This window comes from Prionailurus bengalensis, chromosome D4 (assembly GCF_016509475.1).
Source record: "Prionailurus bengalensis isolate Pbe53 chromosome D4, Fcat_Pben_1.1_paternal_pri, whole genome shotgun sequence".
NCBI classification, from domain to species: Eukaryota; Metazoa; Chordata; class Mammalia; order Carnivora; family Felidae; genus Prionailurus; species Prionailurus bengalensis.
The window spans coordinates 11,204,564-11,211,776 of record NC_057359.1 but is presented as its reverse complement, the minus strand read 5'-3'; the positions used below and the strand labels follow the sequence as shown (position 1 = coordinate 11,211,776).

Genomic DNA, 7,213 nt, shown 5'->3' with positions numbered 1-7,213 from the left:
ACAAGGAGAAATGGTTAAATATAATAAGGTATATTAATCTGATGGAATATCATGCAGCAAATAAAAAGAAAAAAACTTCAGGCAGTATTCCAGAGAAGACTAGTTTGGGGTATGAGTGATAGAAAACCTGCACTTAGAACAGACTAAACGGCAATGTATTTCCTTTCATGTCAAAAAGCCAGAGGGAAGCGGGTGTAAATGGCGGCTCCACAATCACTAGCTTGGCTTCTTCTCTTGCTGTTCCTCCGTCCATAGAGTGAGACTGCTCCTTCATGGTCCAAGAGTTGCTGCTAGAGCTCCAGCCATCAAGTCTGCACTCCAGGCAGTAGGAAGAAGGAATGGATAAAGAAGGGGAAGTCTCTCTTATAGATACGGCCAAGAAGTTGCTCATGATGTGTCTGATTTCATCTGAAGCAGTCGGAGTTCAGGTAGGGAGACGAGTCATTTTGTGTGTTACAGGATAAAGGACTCCTTATGGAAAAATAATAACTTTTTCCTGCGTGGGAAGAGCTGGAGAAAGCTGGAGGGTCAGAGATGGCGTCACCAATTGGTCATTTTGAAAAGCCACGCCCATCAAGCTACCGGAAGGGAGCTGCAAAGGGGGAGTTCGTGGAAAGGTCTGAGGGGAGCTGCGACTACCTCTGGGGATCCTAGTCGAGCATCTGGAGGGGAGTCAGTGGCTGCTGTTGGTCGACAGGGCCAGAAATTCCGAAGAGGAGCTGGGCATACAATGGACGAGGGCGGGAGTGAGTTACAGCCGGAAACTGTTGGACACCTCTACAACCATCTGTCACCAGAGTGGACAACAAAATGACCATTGGAGAATAATGACCGCTGCCCTACTTCTGCCTCCTAAATTTCACACGGGTTCCCTTTTTGGCCAACTACAACCTGGAACCATACACGCAATGGAATTCTGGGAAATGGAGCTCCAAGTTCACAAGGTGGTGCCACACGAACGGCCACAACGCACTCCTCCCCCTTGGCATGCCCATACACGTCTCTCTCTTTTTTTAAACCACAGTAAATTTTCAAGTAAAGACAACAGTAAAATCATGCTTCTATATAACATGATGCAGCTGTCCCACGTACAGCTGAAGATGCAAACCCTTTCCCCAAAAGAAGTATACACAGAAACTCACGTGTCACTGCTGTCCCTCACTGGATGATGTTCAAACCTCTCCAGGCTGAGTTCTGGGTCACCTTCAGCCCTGAATTTAAACACTGGGATATAAAGTTCACTGCTGTTAATAATCCTATGTTAAAAAGTAGAAGAATTAGAAAAATTACAATGGATAATATTTATTATGGATATGTTCATATCAAAGCAAGGGACAGTTATAATACTACCTTCCTAGGAGAGCCTGGGTGGCTCAGTCGGTTAAGCATCCGACTTCAGCTCAGGTCATGAACTCTCATGGTTCATGAGTTCGAGCACCACATTGGGCTCTGTGCTGACAGCTCAGAGCCTGGAGCCTACTTCCGATTCTGTGTCTCCTCTCTCTTTGCCCTCCCCTGCTTGTGCTCTGTCTCTCTGTCTCTCTCTCAAAAATAAATGAATGTTAAAAAAATAAAAATAAATAAATACTATCTTCCTCATTTCTACAACTGGTCATGTAGTCATAGCTGGTACTTATTAGTTTTCTCTTTCACTACCATAGTCTGTATGTTCTTTTTTTTCAAATTTTTTTTCAAGGTGTATTCATTTTTGAGAGACAGAGCACAAGCTGGGGAGAGGCAGAGAGAGACGGAAACACAGAATCGAAGCAGGCTCCAGGCTCTGAGCTGTCAGTACAGACCCTGATGCGGGGCTCAAACCCACGAACTATGAGATGATAACTTGAGCTGAAGTCGGATGCTTAACCGACTGAGCCACCCAGGCGCCCCCATAGTCTGTATTTTCTTTTTCCTCAGCAAGCAGTGCAGCTAGTCATAATCTTGCACGATGGAGTGAAACAAGCCTTCGTTCCAGAACAGTCTGGGCATTTAGCAATCCTGATTGTACTGGCTGTTGTAGTTTTCCGTTAACATTTATTGCAGGACACAGGAAGGCTAACAGGCAGCCTAAAAGATCTCCTATCTTCCAGCCATACTCTTCCCTGACCTCACTTCTCCTTGATGGTCAGGATCTATCAATCACCCCAGTCAGCAAGTATGGAGACGGGTTGTTGTCGTTGCTAGTTTGTTCCTTGGCATGAGTTGCCTAAAACGATCAGTAGAGCATGTGAGGTTCCAGCCAAAAACCCACTGCTGTGTTTCCTAGTGGAAGCTTTCTCCTTTGGGATTTACCTCTAAATCAGTAGATCCCAAAGCTGTGGAACAAAAGCCAAACATTTTACTAATGGATCCCTAAGGACAGTAGAGAAAGGAGTGACTCCCATTTCTACCCCCTTGATTCCTGGCCACAAGAGAAACATCGCCATATACTGGTTGGTAATTTAGAGCATATACCGCATCCTGGTGGATGTTACCCTAGCAATGTAAAGTGTTGCCACAGAGCTGACGTCATAACTGAATTTCTTTTCAATGCAATTAAAAATCATATATATTTAAGGTATACACCTCGATGATCTGATGACTGTATACTTTGTAAGATATTTATCACAATCAAGCTAATTAACATATCTATCACCTCACACAGTTATAATTTTCAAGTGCATGGTGAGCACACTTGAGATCTACCCTCTCAGCAAATTTCAATTATACGATGCAATATTGTTAACTATGTAGCCACATTGCTGTACGTTAGATTTCCAGAATTTATCTTACACAACTGAGACTTTTACCCCTTAATCAACATCTCTCCATAATCTCCTTCCCCTGGCATCTGGTAACCACCATTCTTTGTTTCTGAGTCTGATAGTTCCAGATTCCACATACAAGTGAGTCCTGCAGTATTTGGCTCTCTGCGTCTGACATCCTCTAGGTTCATCCATGTTGTTGCAAATGGCCATTCTAATAGGTGCAGAGCGGCCCCCCTCAACCCACACACAATTTTAAAATTAATATTGACTATTCCCCTAAAATGGAGTTACATACAAAATTTATCTCACATTGGCCACTTTTCTATTAATGAAGGAACTATATTTTCATAACCTGTTCCCCTCCCTTTAAATATTTGATGAAAAGAAAGCAAATGTTACCAAAGAAAATTCAAGAAATTAAAGGAAGGGGCGCCTGGGTGGCGCAGTCGGTTAAGCGTCCGACTTCAGCCAGGTCACGATCTCGCGGTCCGGGAGTTCGAGCCCCGCGTCAGGCTCTGGGCTGATGGCTCAGAGCCTGGAGCCTGTTTCCGATTCTGTGTCTCCCTCTCTCTCTGCCCCTTCCCCGTTCAGGCTCTGTCTCTCTCTGTCCCAAAAATAAATAAACGTTGAAAAAAAAATTAAAAAAAAAAAAGAAATTAAAGGAAAATAGAATTGCCCTTCCTCAGAGAAGAAATTTAAGTCATCCTTGAGAAAAATCTGGGTGGTCCAAACTGTCTGGAACCATTTGTGATTTCTTTGGATTTGGTGATGGTTCTTTGCCCTTCCTTGCTTCCTTCCTTCCTTCCTCTTCCTCTTCCAAGTCTTCTTTTTCCTCCTTTTCTTTTCTTTTTTTTAATGTTTATTTTTGAGAGAGAGAGAGAGAGACAGAGACAGAGACAGAGACAGAGACAGAGCATGAATGGGGTTGGGGCAGCGAGAGAGGGAGACACAGAATCTGAAACAAGCTCCAGGCTCTGAGTTGTCAGCACAGAGCCTGACATGGGGCTCGAACTCACAACCATGAGCTCATGACCTGAGCCAAAGTTGGATGCTTAACTGACTGAGCCACCCAGGTGCCCCTCTTGTCCTCCTTTTCTTTTTCCCTTCTTTTCTCTTCTTTTCTCTTTCTTTCTTTCTTTCTTTTTCTTTCTTTCTTTTTGGTGGGAGATGGGGGAGTGTTGGGTAGATTTTTAATATAGAGTGAATTTCTCTAATGATTTAAGTCCATTTGGGTTGCTATTTCTTTCTGAGTCAGCCATACAAAATTGTATTTTCCCGGGAAATTATCCATTTTTTTCTAAACTTTTAAATTTGTTTGTTTAAAGTTCACATGATTCCTTTATCATCATGATTTTTTTTAAAGACACATTTATTCAGCATCACAATTAGACTATCACATTTAGCCATCAACAGCATGGGTGCAAAAAAAAAATCCACGTTAAAACCCTTTGTTGGAATGCTTTACACTTTCCACAGAACAGAAACTAAAGTCACCTGTTATACGATTAGTCACAGATGCAGCCCTCGAGTTGTTTGTGCATACACATGAGTATTGTCTAAAACATGTCTTCTTTGTAGCAGCTGGGCCCTGCCACCACTGTGCTCGGCTGACTTCACGAATCTGTTGTAACCTCTAGCTTCCCCGTCACGTCACTGGCCCTCCTCTCCTGCTAAGCTTTGTTTCCCAGCAGTAAGCTGCCATTGCCAATGCCATTGTCATCTGCCATTGCCATCGCTACTGATACTGCTGGAACCGCCATTAGCCACCTTGGTTTCGTGGTTTGGCAAAGTACTGGCCTCGACCGCCATAGGGGCCAGAGCTTCTGTCTCCAAACTTTCCTCCTTTCATGGGTCCAATATTTGAAGATTGATTGTTGTAATTGCCAAAATCATTATAGCGTCCACCGCCTGCAAAATTGTCTCCATCGTTACCAAATCCAGGATAGCCGTCCCCACTGCCACCATTTCGACCACCACCTTGACGGCCACCAGAGCCACCTCGCCCACTGAAGTTTCCTCTGTGACCAAAGTTCTCTTTCGCACCAAAACCACTTCCACGACCACCACCGGAGTTTCCAGAACCACTTCGCCCTCCTTGGTTGGATGAAGCACCTGTCGTCTCTTGCTTAGATAGAGCTCTCCTAGCTTCACAGTTGTGGCCACTGAGAGCATGGTATTTCTGAATGACAATCTTGTCTACGGAGTCATGGTCATCAAATGTTACAAAGCAAAGCCTCTCTTTTGGCCACTGCCTCGGTCCGTCATGATTTCAGTCACTTCCATCTTCCCATACTGTTCAAAGTAATCTCTTAGATGACATTCTTCAGTGTCTTCTTTAAGGCCACTGACACAAATCTTTTTCACAGTTAAGTGGGCGCCAGGTCTTCGAGAATCTTCTCTGAGACAGCCCTCTTTGGTTCCACAACGCTTCCATCCACCTTGTGTGGCCCTGCATTCACGGCTGCATCCACCCCCTCCACGGTGGCAAACGTCACAAGCCCAAAGCCTCTGGCGTCCTTGGTGTTTGGACCTCTCATTACCACACAGTCCGTGAGCATTCCCCTCTGCTCACGGTGGCCCCTCAGACTCTCATCGGTTGTTTCAAAGCTCAAACCTCCGATGAAAAGCTTCCGTGGCTGTTCAAGCTCTTTGGGAGACTCTGACTTAGACATGATGGTGGTGGGAGGGGAGACTTTAACCGTGCTTACTCACCAGTGTCCAAGGGCAGAAAAGTCCTTTATTATTTTAATATCTGTTTTATCTTAGTTTATATTACCTGTTCCATCTTAATACATATATCTATATATATTAAGTGCTATATATATATATGCTTATATGCTTAATATATATATGTATTAACATGGAACAGGTCATTATAAAGCATATATATATATATATATATATATGACCTGTTCCATGTTAATATGTATATATATTAAGCATATAAGCATATATATATATGGCACTTAATATATATATGTATTAAGATGGAACATATATATATGTATAATATAAAGCATATATATAATAAAGCATTATATATACATATATATATATATATATATATATATATATATATATTAGGGCTCTATATCCTTTTTATTTTTTCAACTTTGTCCAAAATGTGTCTACTTTATTAAACTTAAAATGTTTGATGTGGTTGATCCTCTCTATTGTAGTTACTAGAAGGAAATACTTATGGTTTAATGTGATTAGATTTCCCTAAATAATCCTGATGTTCTCTCATATTCCTTACTCCTCTGCATGGAGGTGATCTTGAGTATCCATTATTGGGACTCATTTCTTAAAATTTTTTTTTTTTCCCAACGTTTATTTATCTTTGGGACAGAGAGAGACAGAGCATGAACGGGGGAGGGGCAGAGAGAGAGGGAGACACAGAATCGGAAACAGGCTCCAGGCTCTGAGCCATCAGCCCAGAGCCCGACGCGGGGCTCGAACTCACGGACCGCGAGATCGTGACCTGGCTGAAGTCGGACGCTTAACCGACTGCGCCACCCAGGCGCCCCTGGGACTCATTTCTTGATTGAGTGATTGCCAACCATCAAAAATCCTAAACACCAGAAACTGGATCTCTTTCTACTCTCCAAACCCGTGTAAGATAACAATCCTAATAGTGCATCTGGCTCTCTCTAGTGTGGAGTTCCAAGTTCTACAAATGGAGGCTGGGCAGAGAGTACTGGGGGACACATTTGGCCCTTGCTGCAAGTCATACCCTGTAAGTAGTTTATCATTAATAAAGGAGATAATTTCATATTTGTGACTTTTTCTTCACCTCTCAGGGGATTCGGGGTTAGAGAGAGAACACCACAGTCATTTATACAACATGTGGTCAAACACCAACAGGTGTTTTCAATTTCATTAATTTGTGTTCCTTTTGTATTATATGGTCCCTCTTTCTTTGGATTACTTCATGTTCCTTTCAGCTGCATGTAGTATGGCCCCCCAGAGTTTTGTTTTGTTTTAATTTAATTTAATTTAATTTAATTTAATTAATTTTTTTTTAGTTTCACATTTTTATTTAAATTCCAGTTACTTAACAAAAGTGTATTATTAGTTTTAGATGTTGAATTTAGTGATTCATCAGTTACATACAATGCCCAGGGCTCACCACGAGTGCCCTCCTTAATAACCATCATCCATTTAACGCACCCCCGTCGCTCGCTCACCTCCACTCCAGCAACCCTCAGCTTGTTCTCAACATTAAGAGTCCCAAAGAAATGGAAAAACATTTCATGCTCATGGATTGGAGGACAAATATTGTTAAAATGTCTATACTACCCAAAGCAATCTACGCATGTAATGCAATCCTATCAAAATACCAACAACATTTTCCACAGGGCTAGAACAAACAATCCTAAAATTTGTATGGAACCACAAAAGACCTCAAATAGCCAAAGCAATCCTGAAAGAGAAAAGTAAAGCTGGAGGTATCACAATTCCAGACTTCA

General features: G+C 42.4%; 1 pseudogene; it reads right to left on the bottom strand.

Moving 5' to 3' along the window:
- Positions 1 to 4,488: 4,488 nt before the first annotated feature.
- Positions 4,489 to 5,429, bottom strand: LOC122474539 (annotated as a pseudogene).
- Positions 5,430 to 7,213: the final 1,784 nt, after the last annotated feature.